General features: G+C 49.5%; 28 non-coding genes across 28 annotated transcripts; 9 read left to right on the forward strand and 19 right to left on the reverse strand.

Moving 5' to 3' along the window:
* Positions 1–123: 123 nt before the first annotated feature.
* Trnap-ugg lies at positions 124–195 on the reverse strand. Its single transcript has one exon. It is a non-coding gene; the product is annotated as a tRNA-Pro (tRNA).
* A 1,645-nt stretch (positions 196–1,840) lies between these two features.
* Positions 1,841–1,912, reverse strand: Trnap-cgg. Its single transcript has one exon. It is a non-coding gene; the product is annotated as a tRNA-Pro (tRNA).
* A 235-nt stretch (positions 1,913–2,147) lies between these two features.
* Positions 2,148–2,220, forward strand: Trnav-uac. Its single transcript has one exon. It is a non-coding gene; the product is annotated as a tRNA-Val (tRNA).
* Positions 2,221–2,821: 601 nt separating this feature from the next.
* Trnap-ugg lies at positions 2,822–2,893 on the reverse strand. Its single transcript has one exon. It is a non-coding gene; the product is annotated as a tRNA-Pro (tRNA).
* Positions 2,894–4,537: 1,644 nt separating this feature from the next.
* On the reverse strand, positions 4,538–4,609 carry Trnap-cgg. Its single transcript has one exon. It is a non-coding gene; the product is annotated as a tRNA-Pro (tRNA).
* Positions 4,610–4,844: 235 nt separating this feature from the next.
* Trnav-uac lies at positions 4,845–4,917 on the forward strand. The gene has a single exon. It is a non-coding gene; the product is annotated as a tRNA-Val (tRNA).
* Positions 4,918–5,518: 601 nt separating this feature from the next.
* Trnap-ugg lies at positions 5,519–5,590 on the reverse strand. Its single transcript has one exon. It is a non-coding gene; the product is annotated as a tRNA-Pro (tRNA).
* A 1,644-nt stretch (positions 5,591–7,234) lies between these two features.
* Positions 7,235–7,306, reverse strand: Trnap-cgg. Its single transcript has one exon. It is a non-coding gene; the product is annotated as a tRNA-Pro (tRNA).
* Positions 7,307–7,541: 235 nt separating this feature from the next.
* Positions 7,542–7,614, forward strand: Trnav-uac. The gene has a single exon. It is a non-coding gene; the product is annotated as a tRNA-Val (tRNA).
* Positions 7,615–8,215: 601 nt separating this feature from the next.
* Positions 8,216–8,287, reverse strand: Trnap-ugg. Its single transcript has one exon. It is a non-coding gene; the product is annotated as a tRNA-Pro (tRNA).
* A 1,643-nt stretch (positions 8,288–9,930) lies between these two features.
* Trnap-cgg lies at positions 9,931–10,002 on the reverse strand. Its single transcript has one exon. It is a non-coding gene; the product is annotated as a tRNA-Pro (tRNA).
* Positions 10,003–10,237: 235 nt separating this feature from the next.
* Positions 10,238–10,310, forward strand: Trnav-uac. The gene has a single exon. It is a non-coding gene; the product is annotated as a tRNA-Val (tRNA).
* Positions 10,311–10,911: 601 nt separating this feature from the next.
* Positions 10,912–10,983, reverse strand: Trnap-ugg. Its single transcript has one exon. It is a non-coding gene; the product is annotated as a tRNA-Pro (tRNA).
* A 1,645-nt stretch (positions 10,984–12,628) lies between these two features.
* Trnap-cgg lies at positions 12,629–12,700 on the reverse strand. The gene has a single exon. It is a non-coding gene; the product is annotated as a tRNA-Pro (tRNA).
* Positions 12,701–12,935: 235 nt separating this feature from the next.
* Trnav-uac lies at positions 12,936–13,008 on the forward strand. Its single transcript has one exon. It is a non-coding gene; the product is annotated as a tRNA-Val (tRNA).
* Positions 13,009–13,609: 601 nt separating this feature from the next.
* Trnap-ugg lies at positions 13,610–13,681 on the reverse strand. The gene has a single exon. It is a non-coding gene; the product is annotated as a tRNA-Pro (tRNA).
* Positions 13,682–15,324: 1,643 nt separating this feature from the next.
* Trnap-cgg lies at positions 15,325–15,396 on the reverse strand. Its single transcript has one exon. It is a non-coding gene; the product is annotated as a tRNA-Pro (tRNA).
* Positions 15,397–15,631: 235 nt separating this feature from the next.
* On the forward strand, positions 15,632–15,704 carry Trnav-uac. Its single transcript has one exon. It is a non-coding gene; the product is annotated as a tRNA-Val (tRNA).
* Positions 15,705–16,305: 601 nt separating this feature from the next.
* Trnap-ugg lies at positions 16,306–16,377 on the reverse strand. Its single transcript has one exon. It is a non-coding gene; the product is annotated as a tRNA-Pro (tRNA).
* A 1,645-nt stretch (positions 16,378–18,022) lies between these two features.
* Positions 18,023–18,094, reverse strand: Trnap-cgg. The gene has a single exon. It is a non-coding gene; the product is annotated as a tRNA-Pro (tRNA).
* Positions 18,095–18,329: 235 nt separating this feature from the next.
* On the forward strand, positions 18,330–18,402 carry Trnav-uac. The gene has a single exon. It is a non-coding gene; the product is annotated as a tRNA-Val (tRNA).
* Positions 18,403–19,003: 601 nt separating this feature from the next.
* Positions 19,004–19,075, reverse strand: Trnap-ugg. The gene has a single exon. It is a non-coding gene; the product is annotated as a tRNA-Pro (tRNA).
* A 1,643-nt stretch (positions 19,076–20,718) lies between these two features.
* On the reverse strand, positions 20,719–20,790 carry Trnap-cgg. The gene has a single exon. It is a non-coding gene; the product is annotated as a tRNA-Pro (tRNA).
* A 235-nt stretch (positions 20,791–21,025) lies between these two features.
* Trnav-uac lies at positions 21,026–21,098 on the forward strand. Its single transcript has one exon. It is a non-coding gene; the product is annotated as a tRNA-Val (tRNA).
* A 601-nt stretch (positions 21,099–21,699) lies between these two features.
* Trnap-ugg lies at positions 21,700–21,771 on the reverse strand. Its single transcript has one exon. It is a non-coding gene; the product is annotated as a tRNA-Pro (tRNA).
* A 1,646-nt stretch (positions 21,772–23,417) lies between these two features.
* On the reverse strand, positions 23,418–23,489 carry Trnap-cgg. Its single transcript has one exon. It is a non-coding gene; the product is annotated as a tRNA-Pro (tRNA).
* A 235-nt stretch (positions 23,490–23,724) lies between these two features.
* Positions 23,725–23,797, forward strand: Trnav-uac. The gene has a single exon. It is a non-coding gene; the product is annotated as a tRNA-Val (tRNA).
* Positions 23,798–24,398: 601 nt separating this feature from the next.
* Positions 24,399–24,470, reverse strand: Trnap-ugg. The gene has a single exon. It is a non-coding gene; the product is annotated as a tRNA-Pro (tRNA).
* Positions 24,471–25,784: the final 1,314 nt, after the last annotated feature.

Consider the following 25,784-nt stretch of genomic DNA (forward strand, 5'->3'; position numbering starts at 1 on the left):
CTACGTACTTTACTGGTGCCGCATTCTTGTTATATCCACGTGCTATAACAGGCGTCTACTCTTCATTGAGGAGCTGCAACCGGGGCTGAGTTCCACCTACTCTTCAGCACGGTCAAAATGGCAGGGCTCGTCCGGGATTTGAACCCGGGACCTCCTGCACCCAAAGCAGGAATCATACCCCTAGACCAACGAGCCACCTGGTTAGAGCAGTCAAGTTAATCCCAAGTAGTGGGCCTCACAGGGAACACAAACTTTCACGCGAATTCGCAAGATAAACGCTTTCTGCAGGCAGCACTCACCACTGATGAGAAGAATATTAAAGGCAACGAATAAAAAGCGAAATAACTTCATCGAGCACTGCTTATGAACAGCCAGCAGTGCCTCAGTTTCGGTATGTGGTTTCTCAGGGTTAAGAGAAGGCGAATGCACTAAACAAAAGAACATCGGGAAACCAAGCACCAACTCATAACGAAAAGATTGCACAATATACTGCAAGCAAAATTTCCAGAAGACGGATACTGAAGACGCCGCAGACAAAAGAATTATTCTATGCAGTAACGATTATCTAGGAAGCGTGAATTGCATGTGCTGCTCCACCACACAACTTCTTTTGATACTGTTTTACTTATTCTAAATTTTCATTACCTGATCGTCTCTAAAATATTGTGCGGTTATCACCTGGTTTCCAACAGCGATAGTAGTAAGTAAATCGACTACAAAGTCTTTCAAAGTAGGTCAGACACAAAAAAAAAAAAAAATCGGAGCTGCGTGTAGCTCATGTCATTCTGCTTTCAATCGAGAATCTCCGGCTGGGAGTAGTGGCGTACTTCTGTAATCCAAGCTTCTGGGAGGCCGTTGTGTGGGGGAGATCTGGAAACAACTACAGATTCGACCGTTCCACGAGCTCAGGAACGGCCGCGATGCCTTCATCGAGCTCTGCAGATCGACAGATGATAGTGTAGAAATTTCGGCAAGCGGTGGCTAAGGTTTAAGCGAAGCCAAACGCACTAAACACAAGAAAGTCGGGGAAACCGAAGCACACAACTCATAACGAAAAGATTGCGGAATGCAGTGCGAAAGCAAAACTTCGAGAAGACCAACTCTGAAGCCATCGGCGAGCTAGGAATTATTCCGCACAAAAAGCGATCATGTAGGAAGAGCGAGCCGAGGCTGTCGCTCGACCACACAATAAATTTTTGCTTAATCCCAATTTGCAGTACCGGTTCGACACTAGAATACTGCGCCTTGGTTCTTCCAAAAGCGATAGTAATAAGCACGTCGACTGCAGTGTCATTTGGGGTAGTGAGTCAGACATGGAGAGGATATGGGGCGGGTGGAATATGCAACGACAGGGGCATTGCAGGGCGGCCGCCGGCTCCTTGCGCTGTGGCGCACCGGTGCCGGCGGCGGCCTGGCTGGGCTGCTGGTGCCTCCATGTAGAGCTGCCGCCGAGCCCAGGCAAAGTGCCGCTAACGAAGCGATTGCCTTTGGTGACATCTTTTGCAATAACGACTGCGCGAATCGACGGTATCTCGTAAGGAAGGAAAGAGCAGCAGCTGCCGCCGAGCCCAGGCGCCGTGCCGAACACGCAGAAGGTTCCCGGCTCGATTGCGGGCGGAAACCCGTTTTCGTCGCACTCAGCAAGACACTTGCTACGATCTCTACTGTGACCATTTAAATCAACTTCAAACGTTCCATCAGCAGGGTGCACATGGCTCAAATGAAACATGAAACGGTTTCAGAACTGGTTGTCGGATTTTAGCGCTGACTTGGAGGCCTGGAAATGCGCGAAACAGCCGCCGCCATGCGATTTGTTACCACACCGTTGTACAAAACGCAAGGGCTCGTCCGGGATTTGAACCCGGGACCTCCTGCACCCGAAGCAGGAATCATACCCCTAGACCAACGAGCCTATTCGTTCCGAAAACGCACTGCATGTGAATGACGCCACCTTTGATGGTCTCACCATGTAGGGCTGCAGCTCAGCCAGCGTTCTCCCTGTCTGTCGCGGTTGGATTGTTTCCATCGACGTTTTTTACTACAGGAACTTCACGAATCGGAGGGAGCTCGTAGCCGATGCCCTTGCTAACACAGAAGAAAAACTGTTGCTATTACGAGTCTCCGGGTGGTACATTAAAAGAACCGTCGTTTCCGTGGTGTAGCGGTTATCACGTCTGCTTTACACGCAGAAGGTCCCCGGTTCGATCCCGGGCGGGAACACAACAATTGTAATCTATATTTCGGATTTCATTTCCGAGATGACCTCACGTCCGCGTATGCAGAGACAAGCAATGTTGTATGCTAGACGGATAGGGCGTCATTTTACTGTCAAATACTGTTGCTCTCTTATTGCGCCGGTATTTGGTAACTGAGAACGCCCCTAGCTCCATTATGGCTGGCAAAATTTATAATCCGGTTCTTCAGGGCTACTTCAAGTGCGCTTGCTACTGGCTTTCCTGAGCTCACCCTACTCGCCTTGTCACAGCTCTGTCAAAGTGTGATGCTAACTAATAATGAGAAACTCTTAGCCACGCTCAATCTTACACGCCACCCCTTGGTTGTTGCCGTCGCTAGTAAGATGAGGGTAGACTGTCGCACAATTAAGCTGAATCTCCACTCACGGTGCACATATCCCGCAAAGACAACCTTGTTTTCCGTTGCATGCAAAATTACCGTCTGCCTTTCTACCGAATTCCACCTACGTACTTTACTGGTGCCGCATTCTTGTTATATCCACGTGCTATAACAGGCGTCTACTCTTCATTGAGGAGCTGCAACCGGGGCTGAGTTCCACCTACTCTTCAGCACGGTCAAAATGGCAGGGCTCGTCCGGGATTTGAACCCGGGACCTCCTGCACCCAAAGCAGGAATCATACCCCTAGACCAACGAGCCACCTGGCTAGAGCAGTCAAGTTAATCCCAAGTAGTGGGCCTCACAGGGAACACAAACTTTCACGCGAATTCGCAAGATAAACGCTTTCTGCAGGCAGCACTCACCACTGATGAGAAGAATATTAAAGGCAACGAATAAAAAGCGAAATAACTTCATCGAGCACTGCTTATGAACAGCCAGCAGTGCCTCAGTTTCGGTATGTGGTTTCTCAGGGTTAAGAGAAGGCGAATGCACTAAACAAAAGAACATCGGGAAACCAAGCACCAACTCATAACGAAAAGATTGCACAATATACTGCAAGCAAAATTTCCAGAAGACGGATACTGAAGACGCCGCAGACAAAAGAATTATTCTATGCAGTAACGATTATCTAGGAAGCGTGAATTGCATGTGCTGCTCCACCACACAACTTCTTTTGATACTGTTTTACTTATTCTAAATTTTCATTACCTGATCGTCTCTAAAATATTGTGCGGTTATCACCTGGTTTCCAACAGCGATAGTAGTAAGTAAATCGACTACAAAGTCTTTCAAAGTAGGTCAGACACAAAAAAAAAAAAAATCGGAGCTGCGTGTAGCTCATGTCATTCTGCTTTCAATCGAGAATCTCCGGCTGGGAGTAGTGGCGTACTTCTGTAATCCAAGCTTCTGGGAGGCCGTTGTGTGGGGGAGATCTGGAAACAACTACAGATTCGACCGTTCCACGAGCTCAGGAACGGCCGCGATGCCTTCATCGAGCTCTGCAGATCGACAGATGATAGTGTAGAAATTTCGGCAAGCGGTGGCTAAGGTTTAAGCGAAGCCAAACGCACTAAACACAAGAAAGTCGGGGAAACCGAAGCACACAACTCATAACGAAAAGATTGCGGAATGCAGTGCGAAAGCAAAACTTCGAGAAGACCAACTCTGAAGCCATCGGCGAGCTAGGAATTATTCCGCACAAAAAGCGATCATGTAGGAAGAGCGAGCCGAGGCTGTCGCTCGACCACACAATAAATTTTTGCTTAATCCCAATTTGCAGTACCGGTTCGACACTAGAATACTGCGCCTTGGTTCTTCCAAAAGCGATAGTAATAAGCACGTCGACTGCAGTGTCATTTGGGGTAGTGAGTCAGACATGGAGAGGATATGGGGCGGGTGGAATATGCAACGACAGGGGCATTGCAGGGCGGCCGCCGGCTCCTTGCGCTGTGGCGCACCGGTGCCGGCGGCGGCCTGGCTGGGCTGCTGGTGCCTCCATGTAGAGCTGCCGCCGAGCCCAGGCAAAGTGCCGCTAACGAAGCGATTGCCTTTGGTGACATCTTTTGCAATAACGACTGCGCGAATCGACGGTATCTCGTAAGGAAGGAAAGAGCAGCAGCTGCCGCCGAGCCCAGGCGCCGTGCCGAACACGCAGAAGGTCCCCGGCTCGATTGCGGGCGGAAACCCGTTTTCGTCGCACTCAGCAAGACACTTGCTACGATCTCTACTGTGACCATTTAAATCAACTTCAAACGTTCCATCAGCAGGGTGCACATGGCTCAAATGAAACATGAAACGGTTTCAGAACTGGTTGTCGGATTTTAGCGCTGACTTGGAGGCCTGGAAATGCGCGAAACAGCCGCCGCCATGCGATTTGTTACCACACCGTTGTACAAAACGCAAGGGCTCGTCCGGGATTTGAACCCGGGACCTCCTGCACCCGAAGCAGGAATCATACCCCTAGACCAACGAGCCTATTCGTTCCGAAAACGCACTGCATGTGAATGACGCCACCTTTGATGGTCTCACCATGTAGGGCTGCAGCTCAGCCAGCGTTCTCCCTGTCTGTCGCGGTTGGATTGTTTCCATCGACGTTTTTTACTACAGGAACTTCACGAATCGGAGGGAGCTCGTAGCCGATGCCCTTGCTAACACAGAAGAAAAACTGTTGCTATTACGAGTCTCCGGGTGGTACATGAAAAGAACCGTCGTTTCCGTGGTGTAGCGGTTATCACGTCTGCTTTACACGCAGAAGGTCCCCGGTTCGATCCCGGGCGGGAACACAACAATTGTAATCTATATTTCGGATTTCATTTCCGAGATGACCTCACGTCCGCGTATGCAGAGACAAGCAATGTTGTATGCTAGACGGATAGGGCGTCATTTTACTGTCAAATACTGTTGCTCTCTTATTGCGCCGGTATTTGGTAACTGAGAACGCCCCTAGCTCCATTATGGCTGGCAAAATTTATAATCCGGTTCTTCAGGGCTACTTCAAGTGCGCTTGCTACTGGCTTTCCTGAGCTCACCCTACTCGCCTTGTCACAGCTCTGTCAAAGTGTGATGCTAACTAATAATGAGAAACTCTTAGCCACGCTCAATCTTACACGCCACCCCTTGGTTGTTGCCGTCGCTAGTAAGATGAGGGTAGACTGTCGCACAATTAAGCTGAATCTCCACTCACGGTGCACATATCCCGCAAAGACAACCTTGTTTTCCGTTGCATGCAAAATTACCGTCTGCCTTTCTACCGAATTCCACCTACGTACTTTACTGGTGCCGCATTCTTGTTATATCCACGTGCTATAACAGGCGTCTACTCTTCATTGAGGAGCTGCAACCGGGGCTGAGTTCCACCTACTCTTCAGCACGGTCAAAATGGCAGGGCTCGTCCGGGATTTGAACCCGGGACCTCCTGCACCCAAAGCAGGAATCATACCCCTAGACCAACGAGCCACCTGGCTAGAGCAGTCAAGTTAATCCCAAGTAGTGGGCCTCACAGGGAACACAAACTTTCACGCGAATTCGCAAGATAAACGCTTTCTGCAGGCAGCACTCACCACTGATGAGAAGAATATTAAAGGCAACGAATAAAAAGCGAAATAACTTCATCGAGCACTGCTTATGAACAGCCAGCAGTGCCTCAGTTTCGGTATGTGGTTTCTCAGGGTTAAGAGAAGGCGAATGCACTAAACAAAAGAACATCGGGAAACCAAGCACCAACTCATAACGAAAAGATTGCACAATATACTGCAAGCAAAATTTCCAGAAGACGGATACTGAAGACGCCGCAGACAAAAGAATTATTCTATGCAGTAACGATTATCTAGGAAGCGTGAATTGCATGTGCTGCTCCACCACACAACTTCTTTTGATACTGTTTTACTTATTCTAAATTTTCATTACCTGATCGTCTCTAAAATATTGTGCGGTTATCACCTGGTTTCCAACAGCGATAGTAGTAAGTAAATCGACTACAAAGTCTTTCAAAGTAGGTCAGACACAAAAAAAAAAAAAATCGGAGCTGCGTGTAGCTCATGTCATTCTGCTTTCAATCGAGAATCTCCGGCTGGGAGTAGTGGCGTACTTCTGTAATCCAAGCTTCTGGGAGGCCGTTGTGTGGGGGAGATCTGGAAACAACTACAGATTCGACCGTTCCACGAGCTCAGGAACGGCCGCGATGCCTTCATCGAGCTCTGCAGATCGACAGATGATAGTGTAGAAATTTCGGCAAGCGGTGGCTAAGGTTTAAGCGAAGCCAAACGCACTAAACACAAGAAAGTCGGGGAAACCGAAGCACACAACTCATAACGAAAAGATTGCGGAATGCAGTGCGAAAGCAAAACTTCGAGAAGACCAACTCTGAAGCCATCGGCGAGCTAGGAATTATTCCGCACAAAAAGCGATCATGTAGGAAGAGCGAGCCGAGGCTGTCGCTCGACCACACAATAAATTTTTGCTTAATCCCAATTTGCAGTACCGGTTCGACACTAGAATACTGCGCCTTGGTTCTTCCAAAAGCGATAGTAATAAGCACGTCGACTGCAGTGTCATTTGGGGTAGTGAGTCAGACATGGAGAGGATATGGGGCGGGTGGAATATGCAACGACAGGGGCATTGCAGGGCGGCCGCCGGCTCCTTGCGCTGTGGCGCACCGGTGCCGGCGGCGGCCTGGCTGGGCTGCTGGTGCCTCCATGTAGAGCTGCCGCCGAGCCCAGGCAAAGTGCCGCTAACGAAGCGATTGCCTTTGGTGACATCTTTTGCAATAACGACTGCGCGAATCGACGGTATCTCGTAAGGAAGGAAAGAGCAGCAGCTGCCGCCGAGCCCAGGCGCCGTGCCGAACACGCAGAAGGTCCCCGGCTCGATTGCGGGCGGAAACCCGTTTTCGTCGCACTCAGCAAGACACTTGCTACGATCTCTACTGTGACCATTTAAATCAACTTCAAACGTTCCATCAGCAGGGTGCACATGGCTCAAATGAAACATGAAACGGTTTCAGAACTGGTTGTCGGATTTTAGCGCTGACTTGGAGGCCTGGAAATGCGCGAAACAGCCGCCGCCATGCGATTTGTTACCACACCGTTGTACAAAACGCAAGGGCTCGTCCGGGATTTGAACCCGGGACCTCCTGCACCCGAAGCAGGAATCATACCCCTAGACCAACGAGCCTATTCGTTCCGAAAACGCACTGCATGTGAATGACGCCACCTTTGATGGTCTCACCATGTAGGGCTGCAGCTCAGCCAGCGTTCTCCCTGTCTGTCGCGGTTGGATTGTTTCCATCGACGTTTTTTACTACAGGAACTTCACGAATCGGAGGGAGCTCGTAGCCGATGCCCTTGCTAACACAGAAGAAAAACTGTTGCTATTACGAGTCTCCGGGTGGTACATGAAAAGAACCGTCGTTTCCGTGGTGTAGCGGTTATCACGTCTGCTTTACACGCAGAAGGTCCCCGGTTCGATCCCGGGCGGGAACACAACAATTTTAATCTATATTTCGGATTTCATTTCCGAGATGACCTCACGTCCGCGTATGCAGAGACAAGCAATGTTGTATGCTAGACGGATAGGGCGTCATTTTACTGTCAAATACTGTTGCTCTCTTATTGCGCCGGTATTTGGTAACTGAGAACGCCCCTAGCTCCATTATGGCTGGCAAAATTTATAATCCGGTTCTTCAGGGCTACTTCAAGTGCGCTTGCTACTGGCTTTCCTGAGCTCACCCTACTCGCCTTGTCACAGCTCTGTCAAAGTGTGATGCTAACTAATAATGAGAAACTCTTAGCCACGCTCAATCTTACACGCCACCCCTTGGTTGTTGCCGTCGCTAGTAAGATGAGGGTAGACTGTCGCACAATTAAGCTGAATCTCCACTCACGGTGCACATATCCCGCAAAGACAACCTTGTTTTCCGTTGCATGCAAAATTACCGTCTGCCTTTCTACCGAATTCCACCTACGTACTTTACTGGTGCCGCATTCTTGTTATATCCACGTGCTATAACAGGCGTCTACTCTTCATTGAGGAGCTGCAACCGGGGCTGAGTTCCACCTACTCTTCAGCACGGTCAAAATGGCAGGGCTCGTCCGGGATTTGAACCCGGGACCTCCTGCACCCAAAGCAGGAATCATACCCCTAGACCAACGAGCCACCTGGCTAGAGCAGTCAAGTTAATCCCAAGTAGTGGGCCTCACAGGGAACACAAACTTTCACGCGAATTCGCAAGATAAACGCTTTCTGCAGGCAGCACTCACCACTGATGAGAAGAATATTAAAGGCAACGAATAAAAAGCGAAATAACTTCATCGAGCACTGCTTATGAACAGCCAGCAGTGCCTCAGTTTCGGTATGTGGTTTCTCAGGGTTAAGAGAAGGCGAATGCACTAAACAAAAGAACATCGGGAAACCAAGCACCAACTCATAACGAAAAGATTGCACAATATACTGCAAGCAAAATTTCCAGAAGACGGATACTGAAGACGCCGCAGACAAAAGAATTATTCTATGCAGTAACGATTATCTAGGAAGCGTGAATTGCATGTGCTGCTCCACCACACAACTTCTTTTGATACTGTTTTACTTATTCTAAATTTTCATTACCTGATCGTCTCTAAAATATTGTGCGGTTATCACCTGGTTTCCAACAGCGATAGTAGTAAGTAAATCGACTACAAAGTCTTTCAAAGTAGGTCAGACACAAAAAAAAAAAAATCGGAGCTGCGTGTAGCTCATGTCATTCTGCTTTCAATCGAGAATCTCCGGCTGGGAGTAGTGGCGTACTTCTGTAATCCAAGCTTCTGGGAGGCCGTTGTGTGGGGGAGATCTGGAAACAACTACAGATTCGACCGTTCCACGAGCTCAGGAACGGCCGCGATGCCTTCATCGAGCTCTGCAGATCGACAGATGATAGTGTAGAAATTTCGGCAAGCGGTGGCTAAGGTTTAAGCGAAGCCAAACGCACTAAACACAAGAAAGTCGCGGAAACCGAAGCACACAACTCATAACGAAAAGATTGCGGAATGCAGTGCGAAAGCAAAACTCCGAGAAGACCAACTCTGAAGCCATCGGCGAGCTAGGAATTATTCCGCACAAAAAGCGATCATGTAGGAAGAGCGAGCCGAGGCTGTCGCTCGACCACACAATAAATTTTTGCTTAATCCCAATTTGCAGTACCGGTTCGACACTAGAATACTGCGCCTTGGTTCTTCCAAAAGCGATAGTAATAAGCACGTCGACTGCAGTGTCATTTGGGGTAGTGAGTCAGACATGGAGAGGATATGGGGCGGGTGGAATATGCAACGACAGGGGCATTGCAGGGCGGCCGCCGGCTCCTTGCGCTGTGGCGCACCGGTGCCGGCGGCGGCCTGGCTGGGCTGCTGGTGCCTCCATGTAGAGCTGCCGCCGAGCCCAGGCAAAGTGCCGCTAACGAAGCGATTGCCTTTGGTGACATCTTTTGCAATAACGACTGCGCGAATCGACGGTATCTCGTAAGGAAGGAAAGAGCAGCAGCTGCCGCCGAGCCCAGGCGCCGTGCCGAACACGCAGAAGGTCCCCGGCTCGATTGCGGGCGGAAACCCGTTTTCGTCGCACTCAGCAAGACACTTGCTACGATCTCTACTGTGACCATTTAAATCAACTTCAAACGTTCCATCAGCAGGGTGCACATGGCTCAAATGAAACATGAAACGGTTTCAGAACTGGTTGTCGGATTTTAGCGCTGACTTGGAGGCCTGGAAATGCGCGAAACAGCCGCCGCCATGCGATTTGTTACCACACCGTTGTACAAAACGCAAGGGCTCGTCCGGGATTTGAACCCGGGACCTCCTGCACCCGAAGCAGGAATCATACCCCTAGACCAACGAGCCTATTCGTTCCGAAAACGCACTGCATGTGAATGACGCCACCTTTGATGGTCTCACCATGTAGGGCTGCAGCTCAGCCAGCGTTCTCCCTGTCTGTCGCGGTTGGATTGTTTCCATCGACGTTTTTTACTACAGGAACTTCACGAATCGGAGGGAGCTCGTAGCCGATGCCCTTGCTAACACAGAAGAAAAACTGTTGCTATTACGAGTCTCCGGGTGGTACATGAAAAGAACCGTCGTTTCCGTGGTGTAGCGGTTATCACGTCTGCTTTACACGCAGAAGGTCCCCGGTTCGATCCCGGGCGGGAACACAACAATTTTAATCTATATTTCGGATTTCATTTCCGAGATGACCTCACGTCCGCGTATGCAGAGACAAGCAATGTTGTATGCTAGACGGATAGGGCGTCATTTTACTGTCAAATACTGTTGCTCTCTTATTGCGCCGGTATTTGGTAACTGAGAACGCCCCTAGCTCCATTATGGCTGGCAAAATTTATAATCCGGTTCTTCAGGGCTACTTCAAGTGCGCTTGCTACTGGCTTTCCTGAGCTCACCCTACTCGCCTTGTCACAGCTCTGTCAAAGTGTGATGCTAACTAATAATGAGAAACTCTTAGCCACGCTCAATCTTACATGCCACCCCTTGGTTGTTGCCGTCGCTAGTAAGATGAGGGTAGACTGTCGCACAATTAAGCTGAATCTCCACTCACGGTGCACATATCCCGCAAAGACAACCTTGTTTTCCGTTGCATGCAAAATTACCGTCTGCCTTTCTACCGAATTCCACCTACGTACTTTACTGGTGCCGCATTCTTGTTATATCCACGTGCTATAACAGGCGTCTACTCTTCATTGAGGAGCTGCAACCGGGGCTGAGTTCCACCTACTCTTCAGCACGGTCAAAATGGCAGGGCTCGTCCGGGATTTGAACCCGGGACCTCCTGCACCCAAAGCAGGAATCATACCCCTAGACCAACGAGCCACCTGGCTAGAGCAGTCAAGTTAATCCCAAGTAGTGGGCCTCACAGGGAACACAAACTTTCACGCGAATTCGCAAGATAAACGCTTTCTGCAGGCAGCACTCACCACTGATGAGAAGAATATTAAAGGCAACGAATAAAAAGCGAAATAACTTCATCGAGCACTGCTTATGAACAGCCAGCAGTGCCTCAGTTTCGGTATGTGGTTTCTCAGGGTTAAGAGAAGGCGAATGCACTAAACAAAAGAACATCGGGAAACCAAGCACCAACTCATAACGAAAAGATTGCACAATATACTGCAAGCAAAATTTCCAGAAGACGGATACTGAAGACGCCGCAGACAAAAGAATTATTCTATGCAGTAACGATTATCTAGGAAGCGTGAATTGCATGTGCTGCTCCACCACACAACTTCTTTTGATACTGTTTTACTTATTCTAAATTTTCATTACCTGATCGTCTCTAAAATATTGTGCGGTTATCACCTGGTTTCCAACAGCGATAGTAGTAAGTAAATCGACTACAAAGTCTTTCAAAGTAGGTCAGACACAAAAAAAAAAAAAAATCGGAGCTGCGTGTAGCTCATGTCATTCTGCTTTCAATCGAGAATCTCCGGCTGGGAGTAGTGGCGTACTTCTGTAATCCAAGCTTCTGGGAGGCCGTTGTGTGGGGGAGATCTGGAAACAACTACAGATTCGACCGTTCCACGAGCTCAGGAACGGCCGCGATGCCTTCATCGAGCTCTGCAGATCGACAGATGATAGTGTAGAAATTTCGGCAAGCGGTGGCTAAGGTTTAAGCGAAGCCAAACGCACTAAACACAAGAAAGTCGGGGAAACCGAAGCACACAACTCATAACGAAAAGATTGCGGAATGCAGTGCGAAAGCAAAACTTCGAGAAGACCAACTCTGAAGCCATCGGCGAGCTAGGAATTATTCCGCACAAAAAGCGATCATGTAGGAAGAGCGAGCCGAGGCTGTCGCTCGACCACACAATAAATTTTTGCTTAATCCCAATTTGCAGTACCGGTTCGACACTAGAATACTGCGCCTTGGTTCTTCCAAAAGCGATAGTAATAAGCACGTCGACTGCAGTGTCATTTGGGGTAGTGAGTCAGACATGGAGAGGATATGGGGCGGGTGGAATATGCAACGACAGGGGCATTGCAGGGCGGCCGCCGGCTCCTTGCGCTGTGGCGCACCGGTGCCGGCGGCGGCCTGGCTGGGCTGCTGGTGCCTCCATGTAGAGCTGCCGCCGAGCCCAGGCAAAGTGCCGCTAACGAAGCGATTGCCTTTGGTGACATCTTTTGCAATAACGACTGCGCGAATCGACGGTATCTCGTAAGGAAGGAAAGAGCAGCAGCTGCCGCCGAGCCCAGGCGCCGTGCCGAACACGCAGAAGGTCCCCGGCTCGATTGCGGGCGGAAACCCGTTTTCGTCGCACTCAGCAAGACACTTGCTACGATCTCTACTGTGACCATTTAAATCAACTTCAAACGTTCCATCAGCAGGGTGCACATGGCTCAAATGAAACATGAAACGGTTTCAGAACTGGTTGTCGGATTTTAGCGCTGACTTGGAGGCCTGGAAATGCGCGAAACAGCCGCCGCCATGCGATTTGTTACCACACCGTTGTACAAAACGCAAGGGCTCGTCCGGGATTTGAACCCGGGACCTCCTGCACCCGAAGCAGGAATCATACCCCTAGACCAACGAGCCTATTCGTTCCGAAAACGCACTGCATGTGAATGACGCCACCTTTGATGGTCTCACCATGTAGGGCTGCAGCTCAGCCAGCGTTCTCCCTGTCTGTCGCGGTTGGATTGTTTCCATCGACGTTTTTTACTACAGGAACTTCACGAATCGGAGGGAGCTCGTAGCCGATGCCCTTGCTAACACAGAAGAAAAACTGTTGCTATTACGAGTCTCCGGGTGGTACATGAAAAGAACCGTCGTTTCCGTGGTGTAGCGGTTATCACGTCTGCTTTACACGCAGAAGGTCCCCGGTTCGATCCCGGGCGGGAACACAACAATTTTAATCTATATTTCGGATTTCATTTCCGAGATGACCTCACGTCCGCGTATGCAGAGACAAGCAATGTTGTATGCTAGACGGATAGGGCGTCATTTTACTGTCAAATACTGTTGCTCTCTTATTGCGCCGGTATTTGGTAACTGAGAACGCCCCTAGCTCCATTATGGCTGGCAAAATTTATAATCCGGTTCTTCAGGGCTACTTCAAGTGCGCTTGCTACTGGCTTTCCTGAGCTCACCCTACTCGCCTTGTCACAGCTCTGTCAAAGTGTGATGCTAACTAATAATGAGAAACTCTTAGCCACGCTCAATCTTACATGCCACCCCTTGGTTGTTGCCGTCGCTAGTAAGATGAGGGTAGACTGTCGCACAATTAAGCTGAATCTCCACTCACGGTGCACATATCCCGCAAAGACAACCTTGTTTTCCGTTGCATGCAAAATTACCGTCTGCCTTTCTACCGAATTCCACCTACGTACTTTACTGGTGCCGCATTCTTGTTATATCCACGTGCTATAACAGGCGTCTACTCTTCATTGAGGAGCTGCAACCGGGGCTGAGTTCCACCTACTCTTCAGCACGGTCAAAATGGCAGGGCTCGTCCGGGATTTGAACCCGGGACCTCCTGCACCCAAAGCAGGAATCATACCCCTAGACCAACGAGCCACCTGGCTAGAGCAGTCAAGTTAATCCCAAGTAGTGGGCCTCACAGGGAACACAAACTTTCACGCGAATTCGCAAGATAAACGCTTTCTGCAGGCAGCACTCACCACTGATGAGAAGAATATTAAAGGCAACGAATAAAAAGCGAAATAACTTCATCGAGCACTGCTTATGAACAGCCAGCAGTGCCTCAGTTTCGGTATGTGGTTTCTCAGGGTTAAGAGAAGGCGAATGCACTAAACAAAAGAACATCGGGAAACCAAGCACCAACTCATAACGAAAAGATTGCACAATATACTGCAAGCAAAATTTCCAGAAGACGGATACTGAAGACGCCGCAGACAAAAGAATTATTCTATGCAGTAACGATTATCTAGGAAGCGTGAATTGCATGTGCTGCTCCACCACACAACTTCTTTTGATACTGTTTTACTTATTCTAAATTTTCATTACCTGATCGTCTCTAAAATATTGTGCGGTTATCACCTGGTTTCCAACAGCGATAGTAGTAAGTAAATCGACTACAAAGTCTTTCAAAGTAGGTCAGACACAAAAAAAAAAAAATCGGAGCTGCGTGTAGCTCATGTCATTCTGCTTTCAATCGAGAATCTCCGGCTGGGAGTAGTGGCGTACTTCTGTAATCCAAGCTTCTGGGAGGCCGTTGTGTGGGGGAGATCTGGAAACAACTACAGATTCGACCGTTCCACGAGCTCAGGAACGGCCGCGATGCCTTCATCGAGCTCTGCAGATCGACAGATGATAGTGTAGAAATTTCGGCAAGCGGTGGCTAAGGTTTAAGCGAAGCCAAACGCACTAAACACAAGAAAGTCGCGGAAACCGAAGCACACAACTCATAACGAAAAGATTGCGGAATGCAGTGCGAAAGCAAAACTCCGAGAAGACCAACTCTGAAGCCATCGGCGAGCTAGGAATTATTCCGCACAAAAAGCGATCATGTAGGAAGAGCGAGCCGAGGCTGTCGCTCGACCACACAATAAATTTTTGCTTAATCCCAATTTGCAGTACCGGTTCGACACTAGAATACTGCGCCTTGGTTCTTCCAAAAGCGATAGTAATAAGCACGTCGACTGCAGTGTCATTTGGGGTAGTGAGTCAGACATGGAGAGGATATGGGGCGGGTGGAATATGCAACGACAGGGGCATTGCAGGGCGGCCGCCGGCTCCTTGCGCTGTGGCGCACCGGTGCCGGCGGCGGCCTGGCTGGGCTGCTGGTGCCTCCATGTAGAGCTGCCGCCGAGCCCAGGCAAAGTGCCGCTAACGAAGCGATTGCCTTTGGTGACATCTTTTGCAATAACGACTGCGCGAATCGACGGTATCTCGTAAGGAAGGAAAGAGCAGCAGCTGCCGCCGAGCCCAGGCGCCGTGCCGAACACGCAGAAGGTCCCCGGCTCGATTGCGGGCGGAAACCCGTTTTCGTCGCACTCAGCAAGACACTTGCTACGATCTCTACTGTGACCATTTAAATCAACTTCAAACGTTCCATCAGCAGGGTGCACATGGCTCAAATGAAACATGAAACGGTTTCAGAACTGGTTGTCGGATTTTAGCGCTGACTTGGAGGCCTGGAAATGCGCGAAACAGCCGCCGCCATGCGATTTGTTACCACACCGTTGTACAAAACGCAAGGGCTCGTCCGGGATTTGAACCCGGGACCTCCTGCACCCGAAGCAGGAATCATACCCCTAGACCAACGAGCCTATTCGTTCCGAAAACGCACTGCATGTGAATGACGCCACCTTTGATGGTCTCACCATGTAGGGCTGCAGCTCAGCCAGCGTTCTCCCTGTCTGTCGCGGTTGGATTGTTTCCATCGACGTTTTTTACTACAGGAACTTCACGAATCGGAGGGAGCTCGTAGCCGATGCCCTTGCTAACACAGAAGAAAAACTGTTGCTATTACGAGTCTCCGGGTGGTACATGAAAAGAACCGTCGTTTCCGTGGTGTAGCGGTTATCACGTCTGCTTTACACGCAGAAGGTCCCCGGTTCGATCCCGGGCGGGAACACAACAATTTTAATCTATATTTCGGATTTCATTTCCGAGATGACCTCACGTCCGCGTATGCAGAGACAAGCAATGTTGTATGCTAGACGGATAGGGCGTCATTTTACTGTCAAATACTGTTGCTCTCTTATTGCGCCGGTATTTGGTAACTGAGAACGCCCCTAGCTCCATTATGGCTGGCAAAATTTATAATCCGGTTCTTCAGGGCTACTTCAAGTGCGCTTGCTACTGGCTTTCCTGAGCTCACCCTACTCGCCTTGTCACAGCTCTGTCAAAGTGTGATGCTAACTAATAATGAGAAACTCTTAGCCACGCTCAATCTTACATGCCACCCCTTGGTTGTTGCCGTCGCTAGTAAGATGAGGGTAGACTGTCGCACAATTAAGCTGAATCTCCACTCACGGTGCACATATCCCGCAAAGACAACCTTGTTTTCCGTTGCATGCAAAATTACCGTCTGCCTTTCTACCGAATTCCACCTACGTACTTTACTGGTGCCGCATTCTTGTTATATCCACGTGCTATAACAGGCGTCTACTCTTCATTGAGGAGCTGCAACCGGGGCTGAGTTCCACCTACTCTTCAGCACGGTCAAAATGGCAGGGCTCGTCCGGGATTTGAACCCGGGACCTCCTGCACCCAAAGCAGGAATCATACCCCTAGACCAACGAGCCACCTGGCTAGAGCAGTCAAGTTAATCCCAAGTAGTGGGCCTCACAGGGAACACAAACTTTCACGCGAATTCGCAAGATAAACGCTTTCTGCAGGCAGCACTCACCACTGATGAGAAGAATATTAAAGGCAACGAATAAAAAGCGAAATAACTTCATCGAGCACTGCTTATGAACAGCCAGCAGTGCCTCAGTTTCGGTATGTGGTTTCTCAGGGTTAAGAGAAGGCGAATGCACTAAACAAAAGAACATCGGGAAACCAAGCACCAACTCATAACGAAAAGATTGCACAATATACTGCAAGCAAAATTTCCAGAAGACGGATACTGAAGACGCCGCAGACAAAAGAATTATTCTATGCAGTAACGATTATCTAGGAAGCGTGAATTGCATGTGCTGCTCCACCACACAACTTCTTTTGATACTGTTTTACTTATTCTAAATTTTCATTACCTGATCGTCTCTAAAATATTGTGCGGTTATCACCTGGTTTCCAACAGCGATAGTAGTAAGTAAATCGACTACAAAGTCTTTCAAAGTAGGTCAGACACAAAAAAAAAAAAAAATCGGAGCTGCGTGTAGCTCATGTCATTCTGCTTTCAATCGAGAATCTCCGGCTGGGAGTAGTGGCGTACTTCTGTAATCCAAGCTTCTGGGAGGCCGTTGTGTGGGGGAGATCTGGAAACAACTACAGATTCGACCGTTCCACGAGCTCAGGAACGGCCGCGATGCCTTCATCGAGCTCTGCAGATCGACAGATGATAGTGTAGAAATTTCGGCAAGCGGTGGCTAAGGTTTAAGCGAAGCCAAACGCACTAAACACAAGAAAGTCGGGGAAACCGAAGCACACAACTCATAACGAAAAGATTGCGGAATGCAGTGCGAAAGCAAAACTTCGAGAAGACCAACTCTGAAGCCATCGGCGAGCTAGGAATTATTCCGCACAAAAAGCGATCATGTAGGAAGAGCGAGCCGAGGCTGTCGCTCGACCACACAATAAATTTTTGCTTAATCCCAATTTGCAGTACCGGTTCGACACTAGAATACTGCGCCTTGGTTCTTCCAAAAGCGATAGTAATAAGCACGTCGACTGCAGTGTCATTTGGGGTAGTGAGTCAGACATGGAGAGGATATGGGGCGGGTGGAATATGCAACGACAGGGGCATTGCAGGGCGGCCGCCGGCTCCTTGCGCTGTGGCGCACCGGTGCCGGCGGCGGCCTGGCTGGGCTGCTGGTGCCTCCATGTAGAGCTGCCGCCGAGCCCAGGCAAAGTGCCGCTAACGAAGCGATTGCCTTTGGTGACATCTTTTGCAATAACGACTGCGCGAATCGACGGTATCTCGTAAGGAAGGAAAGAGCAGCAGCTGCCGCCGAGCCCAGGCGCCGTGCCGAACACGCAGAAGGTCCCCGGCTCGATTGCGGGCGGAAACCCGTTTTCGTCGCACTCAGCAAGACACTTGCTACGATCTCTACTGTGACCATTTAAATCAACTTCAAACGTTCCATCAGCAGGGTGCACATGGCTCAAATGAAACATGAAACGGTTTCAGAACTGGTTGTCGGATTTTAGCGCTGACTTGGAGGCCTGGAAATGCGCGAAACAGCCGCCGCCATGCGATTTGTTACCACACCGTTGTACAAAACGCAAGGGCTCGTCCGGGATTTGAACCCGGGACCTCCTGCACCCGAAGCAGGAATCATACCCCTAGACCAACGAGCCTATTCGTTCCGAAAACGCACTGCATGTGAATGACGCCACCTTTGATGGTCTCACCATGTAGGGCTGCAGCTCAGCCAGCGTTCTCCCTGTCTGTCGCGGTTGGATTGTTTCCATCGACGTTTTTTACTACAGGAACTTCACGAATCGGAGGGAGCTCGTAGCCGATGCCCTTGCTAACACAGAAGAAAAACTGTTGCTATTACGAGTCTCCGGGTGGTACATGAAAAGAACCGTCGTTTCCGTGGTGTAGCGGTTATCACGTCTGCTTTACACGCAGAAGGTCCCCGGTTCGATCCCGGGCGGGAACACAACAATTTTAATCTATATTTCGGATTTCATTTCCGAGATGACCTCACGTCCGCGTATGCAGAGACAAGCAATGTTGTATGCTAGACGGATAGGGCGTCATTTTACTGTCAAATACTGTTGCTCTCTTATTGCGCCGGTATTTGGTAACTGAGAACGCCCCTAGCTCCATTATGGCTGGCAAAATTTATAATCCGGTTCTTCAGGGCTACTTCAAGTGCGCTTGCTACTGGCTTTCCTGAGCTCACCCTACTCGCCTTGTCACAGCTCTGTCAAAGTGTGATGCTAACTAATAATGAGAAACTCTTAGCCACGCTCAATCTTACATGCCACCCCTTGGTTGTTGCCGTCGCTAGTAAGATGAGGGTAGACTGTCGCACAATTAAGCTGAATCTCCACTCACGGTGCACATATCCCGCAAAGACAACCTTGTTTTCCGTTGCATGCAAAATTACCGTCTGCCTTTCTACCGAATTCCACCTACGTACTTTACTGGTGCCGCATTCTTGTTATATCCACGTGCTATAACAGGCGTCTACTCTTCATTGAGGAGCTGCAACCGGGGCTGAGTTCCACCTACTCTTCAGCACGGTCAAAATGGCAGGGCTCGTCCGGGATTTGAACCCGGGACCTCCTGCACCCAAAGCAGGAATCATACCCCTAGACCAACGAGCCACCTGGCTAGAGCAGTCAAGTTAATCCCAAGTAGTGGGCCTCACAGGGAACACAAACTTTCACGCGAATTCGCAAGATAAACGCTTTCTGCAGGCAGCACTCACCACTGATGAGAAGAATATTAAAGGCAACGAATAAAAAGCGAAATAACTTCATCGAGCACTGCTTATGAACAGCCAGCAGTGCCTCAGTTTCGGTATGTGGTTTCTCAGGGTTAAGAGAAGGCGAATGCACTAAACAAAAGAACATCGGGAAACCAAGCACCAACTCATAACGAAAAGATTGCACAATATACTGCAAGCAAAATTTCCAGAAGACGGATACTGAAGACGCCGCAGACAAAAGAATTATTCTATGCAGTAACGATTATCTAGGAAGCGTGAATTGCATGTGCTGCTCCACCACACAACTTCTTTTGATACTGTTTTACTTATTCTAAATTTTCATTACCTGATCGTCTCTAAAATATTGTGCGGTTATCACCTGGTTTCCAACAGCGATAGTAGTAAGTAAATCGACTACAAAGTCTTTCAAAGTAGGTCAGACACAAAAAAAAAAAAATCGGAGCTGCGTGTAGCTCATGTCATTCTGCTTTCAATCGAGAATCTCCGGCTGGGAGTAGTGGCGTACTTCTGTAATCCAAGCTTCTGGGAGGCCGTTGTGTGGGGGAGATCTGGAAACAACTACAGATTCGACCGTTCCACGAGCTCAGGAACGGCCGCGATGCCTTCATCGAGCTCTGCAGATCGACAGATGATAGTGTAGAAATTTCGGCAAGCGGTGGCTAAGGTTTAAGCGAAGCCAAACGCACTAAACACAAGAAAGTCGCGGAAACCGAAGCACACAACTCATAACGAAAAGATTGCGGAATGCAGTGCGAAAGCAAAACTTCGAGAAGACCAACTCTGAAGCCATCGGCGAGCTAGGAATTATTCCGCACAAAAAGCGATCATGTAGGAAGAGCGAGCCGAGGCTGTCGCTCGACCACACAATAAATTTTTGCTTAATCCCAATTTGCAGTACCGGTTCGACACTAGAATACTGCGCCTTGGTTCTTCCAAAAGCGATAGTAATAAGCACGTCGACTGCAGTGTCATTTGGGGTAGTGAGTCAGACATGGAGAGGATATGGGGCGGGTGGAATATGCAACGACAGGGGCATTGCAGGGCGGCCGCCGGCTCCTTGCGCTGTGGCGCACCGGTGCCGGCGGCGGCCTGGCTGGGCTGCTGGTGCCTCCATGTAGAGCTGCCGCCGAGCCCAGGCAAAGTGCCGCTAACGAAGCGATTGCCTTTGGTGACATCTTTTGCAATAACGACTGCGCGAATCGACGGTATCTCGTAAGGAAGGAAAGAGCAGCAGCTGCCGCCGAGCCCAGGCGCCGTGCCGAACACGCAGAAGGTCCCCGGCTCGATTGCGGGCGGAAACCCGTTTTCGTCGCACTCAGCAAGACACTTGCTACGATCTCTACTGTGACCATTTAAATCAACTTCAAACGTTCCATCAGCAGGGTGCACATGGCTCAAATGAAACATGAAACGGTTTCAGAACTGGTTGTCGGATTTTAGCGCTGACTTGGAGGCCTGGAAATGCGCGAAACAGCCGCCGCCATGCGATTTGTTACCACACCGTTGTACAAAACGCAAGGGCTCGTCCGGGATTTGAACCCGGGACCTCCTGCACCCGAAGCAGGAATCATACCCCTAGACCAACGAGCCTATTCGTTCCGAAAACGCACTGCATGTGAATGACGCCACCTTTGATGGTCTCACCATGTAGGGCTGCAGCTCAGCCAGCGTTCTCCCTGTCTGTCGCGGTTGGATTGTTTCCATCGACGTTTTTTACTACAGGAACTTCACGAATCGGAGGGAGCTCGTAGCCGATGCCCTTGCTAACACAGAAGAAAAACTGTTGCTATTACGAGTCTCCGGGTGGTACATGAAAAGAACCGTCGTTTCCGTGGTGTAGCGGTTATCACGTCTGCTTTACACGCAGAAGGTCCCCGGTTCGATCCCGGGCGGGAACACAACAATTGTAATCTATATTCCGGATTTCATTTCCGAGATGACCTCACGTCCGCGTATGCAGAGACAAGCAATGTTGTATGCTAGACGGATAGGGCGTCATTTTACTGTCAAATACTGTTGCTCTCTTATTGCGCCGGTATTTGGTAACTGAGAACGCCCCTAGCTCCATTATGGCTGGCAAAATTTATAATCCGGTTCTTCAGGGCTACTTCAAGTGCGCTTGCTACTGGCTTTCCTGAGCTCACCCTACTCGCCTTGTCACAGCCCTGTCAAAGTGTGATGCTAACTAATAATGAGAAACTCTTAGCCACGCTCAATCTTACACGCCACCCCTTGGTTGTTGCCGTCGCTAGTAAGATGAGGGTAGACTGTCGCACAATTAAGCTGAATCTCCACTCACGGTGCACATATCCCGCAAAGACAACCTTGTTTTCCGTTGCATGCAAAATTACCGTCTGCCTTTCTACCGAATTCCACCTACGTACTTTACTGGTGCCGCATTCTTGTTATATCCACGTGCTATAACAGGCGTCTACTCTTCATTGAGGAGCTGCAACCGGGGCTGAGTTCCACCTACTCTTCAGCACGGTCAAAATGGCAGGGCTCGTCCGGGATTTGAACCCGGGACCTCCTGCACCCAAAGCAGGAATCATACCCCTAGACCAACGAGCCACCTGGCTAGAGCAGTCAAGTTAATCCCAAGTAGTGGGCCTCACAGGGAACACAAACTTTCACGCGAATTCGCAAGATAAACGCTTTCTGCAGGCAGCACTCACCACTGATGAGAAGAATATTAAAGGCAACGAATAAAAAGCGAAATAACTTCATCGAGCACTGCTTATGAACAGCCAGCAGTGCCTCAGTTTCGGTATGTGGTTTCTCAGGGTTAAGAGAAGGCGAATGCACTAAACAAAAGAACATCGGGAAACCAAGCACCAACTCATAACGAAAAGATTGCACAATATACTGCAAGCAAAATTTCCAGAAGACGGATACTGAAGACGCCGCAGACAAAAGAATTATTCTATGCAGTAACGATTATCTAGGAAGCGTGAATTGCATGTGCTGCTCCACCACACAACTTCTTTTGATACTGTTTTACTTATTCTAAATTTTCATTACCTGATCGTCTCTAAAATATTGTGCGGTTATCACCTGGTTTCCAACAGCGATAGTAGTAAGTAAATCGACTACAAAGTCTTTCAAAGTAGGTCAGACACAAAAAAAAAAAAAAAATCGGAGCTGCGTGTAGCTCATGTCATTCTGCTTTCAATCGAGAATCTCCGGCTGGGAGTAGTGGCGTACTTCTGTAATCCAAGCTTCTGGGAGGCCGTTGTGTGGGGGAGATCTGGAAACAACTACAGATTCGACCGTTCCACGAGCTCAGGAACGGCCGCGATGCCTTCATCGAGCTCTGCAGATCGACAGATGATAGTGTAGAAATTTCGGCAAGCGGTGGCTAAGGTTTAAGCGAAGCCAAACGCACTAAACACAAGAAAGTCGCGGAAACCGAAGCACACAACTCATAACGAAAAGATTGCGGAATGCAGTGCGAAAGCAAAACTTCGAGAAGACCAACTCTGAAGCCATCGGCGAGCTAGGAATTATTCCGCACAAAAAGCGATCATGTAGGAAGAGCGAGCCGAGGCTGTCGCTCGACCACACAATAAATTTTTGCTTAATCCCAATTTGCAGTACCGGTTCGACACTAGAATACTGCGCCTTGGTTCTTCCAAAAGCGATAGTAATAAGCACGTCGACTGCAGTGTCATTTGGGGTAGTGAGTCAGACATGGAGAGGATATGGGGCGGGTGGAATATGCAACGACAGGGGCATTGCAGGGCGGCCGCCGGCTCCTTGCGCTGTGGCGCACCGGTGCCGGCGGCGGCCTGGCTGGGCTGCTGGTGCCTCCATGTAGAGCTGCCGCCGAGCCCAGGCAAAGTGCCGCTAACGAAGCGATTGCCTTTGGTGACATCTTTTGCAATAACGACTGCGCGAATCGACGGTATCTCGTAAGGAAGGAAAGAGCAGCAGCTGCCGCCGAGCCCAGGCGCCGTGCCGAACACGCAGAAGGTCCCCGGCTCGATTGCGGGCGGAAACCCGTTTTCGTCGCACTCAGCAAGACACTTGCTACGATCTCTACTGTGACCATTTAAATCAACTTCAAACGTTCCATCAGCAGGGTGCACATGGCTCAAATGAAACATGAAACGGTTTCAGAACTGGTTGTCGGATTTTAGCGCTGACTTGGAGGCCTGGAAATGCGCGAAACAGCCGCCGCCATGCGATTTGTTACCACACCGTTGTACAAAACGCAAGGGCTCGTCCGGGATTTGAACCCGGGACCTCCTGCACCCGAAGCAGGAATCATACCCCTAGACCAACGAGCCTATTCGTTCCGAAAACGCACTGCATGTGAATGACGCCACCTTTGATGGTCTCACCATGTAGGGCTGCAGCTCAGCCAGCGTTCTCCCTGTCTGTCGCGGTTGGATTGTTTCCATCGACGTTTTTTACTACAGGAACTTCACGAATCGGAGGGAGCTCGTAGCCGATGCCCTTGCTAACACAGAAGAAAAACTGTTGCTATTACGAGTCTCCGGGTGGTACATGAAAAGAACCGTCGTTTCCGTGGTGTAGCGGTTATCACGTCTGCTTTACACGCAGAAGGTCCCCGGTTCGATCCCGGGCGGGAACACAACAATTTTAATCTATATTTCGGATTTCATTTCCGAGATGACCTCACGTCCGCGTATGCAGAGACAAGCAATGTTGTATGCTAGACGGATAGGGCGTCATTTTACTGTCAAATACTGTTGCTCTCTTATTGCGCCGGTATTTGGTAACTGAGAACGCCCCTAGCTCCATTATGGCTGGCAAAATTTATAATCCGGTTCTTCAGGGCTACTTCAAGTGCGCTTGCTACTGGCTTTCCTGAGCTCACCCTACTCGCCTTGTCACAGCTCTGTCAAAGTGTGATGCTAACTAATAATGAGAAACTCTTAGCCACGCTCAATCTTACATGCCACCCCTTGGTTGTTGCCGTCGCTAGTAAGATGAGGGTAGACTGTCGCACAATTAAGCTGAATCTCCACTCACGGTGCACATATCCCGCAAAGACAACCTTGTTTTCCGTTGCATGCAAAATTACCGTCTGCCTTTCTACCGAATTCCACCTACGTACTTTACTGGTGCCGCATTCTTGTTATATCCACGTGCTATAACAGGCGTCTACTCTTCATTGAGGAGCTGCAACCGGGGCTGAGTTCCACCTACTCTTCAGCACGGTCAAAATGGCAGGGCTCGTCCGGGATTTGAACCCGGGACCTCCTGCACCCAAAGCAGGAATCATACCCCTAGACCAACGAGCCACCTGGCTAGAGCAGTCAAGTTAATCCCAAGTAGTGGGCCTCACAGGGAACACAAACTTTCACGCGAATTCGCAAGATAAACGCTTTCTGCAGGCAGCACTCACCACTGATGAGAAGAATATTAAAGGCAACGAATAAAAAGCGAAATAACTTCATCGAGCACTGCTTATGAACAGCCAGCAGTGCCTCAGTTTCGGTATGTGGTTTCTCAGGGTTAAGAGAAGGCGAATGCACTAAACAAAAGAACATCGGGAAACCAAGCACCAACTCATAACGAAAAGATTGCACAATATACTGCAAGCAAAATTTCCAGAAGACGGATACTGAAGACGCCGCAGACAAAAGAATTATTCTATGCAGTAACGATTATCTAGGAAGCGTGAATTGCATGTGCTGCTCCACCACACAACTTCTTTTGATACTGTTTTACTTATTCTAAATTTTCATTACCTGATCGTCTCTAAAATATTGTGCGGTTATCACCTGGTTTCCAACAGCGATAGTAGTAAGTAAATCGACTACAAAGTCTTTCAAAGTAGGTCAGACACAAAAAAAAAAAAAAAATCGGAGCTGCGTGTAGCTCATGTCATTCTGCTTTCAATCGAGAATCTCCGGCTGGGAGTAGTGGCGTACTTCTGTAATCCAAGCTTCTGGGAGGCCGTTGTGTGGGGGAGATCTGGAAACAACTACAGATTCGACCGTTCCACGAGCTCAGGAACGGCCGCGATGCCTTCATCGAGCTCTGCAGATCGACAGATGATAGTGTAGAAATTTCGGCAAGCGGTGGCTAAGGTTTAAGCGAAGCCAAACGCACTAAACACAAGAAAGTCGGGGAAACCGAAGCACACAACTCATAACGAAAAGATTGCGGAATGCAGTGCGAAAGCAAAACTTAGAGAAGACCAACTCTGAAGCCATCGGCGAGCTAGGAATTATTCCGCACAAAAAGCGATCATGTAGGAAGAGCGAGCCGAGGCTGTCGCTCGACCACACAATAAATTTTTGCTTAATCCCAATTTGCAGTACCGGTTCGACACTAGAATACTGCGCCTTGGTTCTTCCAAAAGCGATAGTAATAAGCACGTCGACTGCAGTGTCATTTGGGGTAGTGAGTCAGACATGGAGAGGATATGGGGCGGGTGGAATATGCAACGACAGGGGCATTGCAGGGCGGCCGCCGGCTCCTTGCGCTGTGGCGCACCGGTGGCGGCGGCGGCCTGGCTGGGCTGCTGGTGCCTCCATGTAGAGCTGCCGCCGAGCCCAGGCAAAGTGCCGCTAACGAAGCGATTGCCTTTGGTGACATCTTTTGCAATA

This window comes from Schistocerca americana, chromosome 2 (assembly GCF_021461395.2).
Source record: "Schistocerca americana isolate TAMUIC-IGC-003095 chromosome 2, iqSchAmer2.1, whole genome shotgun sequence".
In the NCBI taxonomy this organism is placed as follows: Eukaryota; Metazoa; Arthropoda; class Insecta; order Orthoptera; family Acrididae; genus Schistocerca; species Schistocerca americana.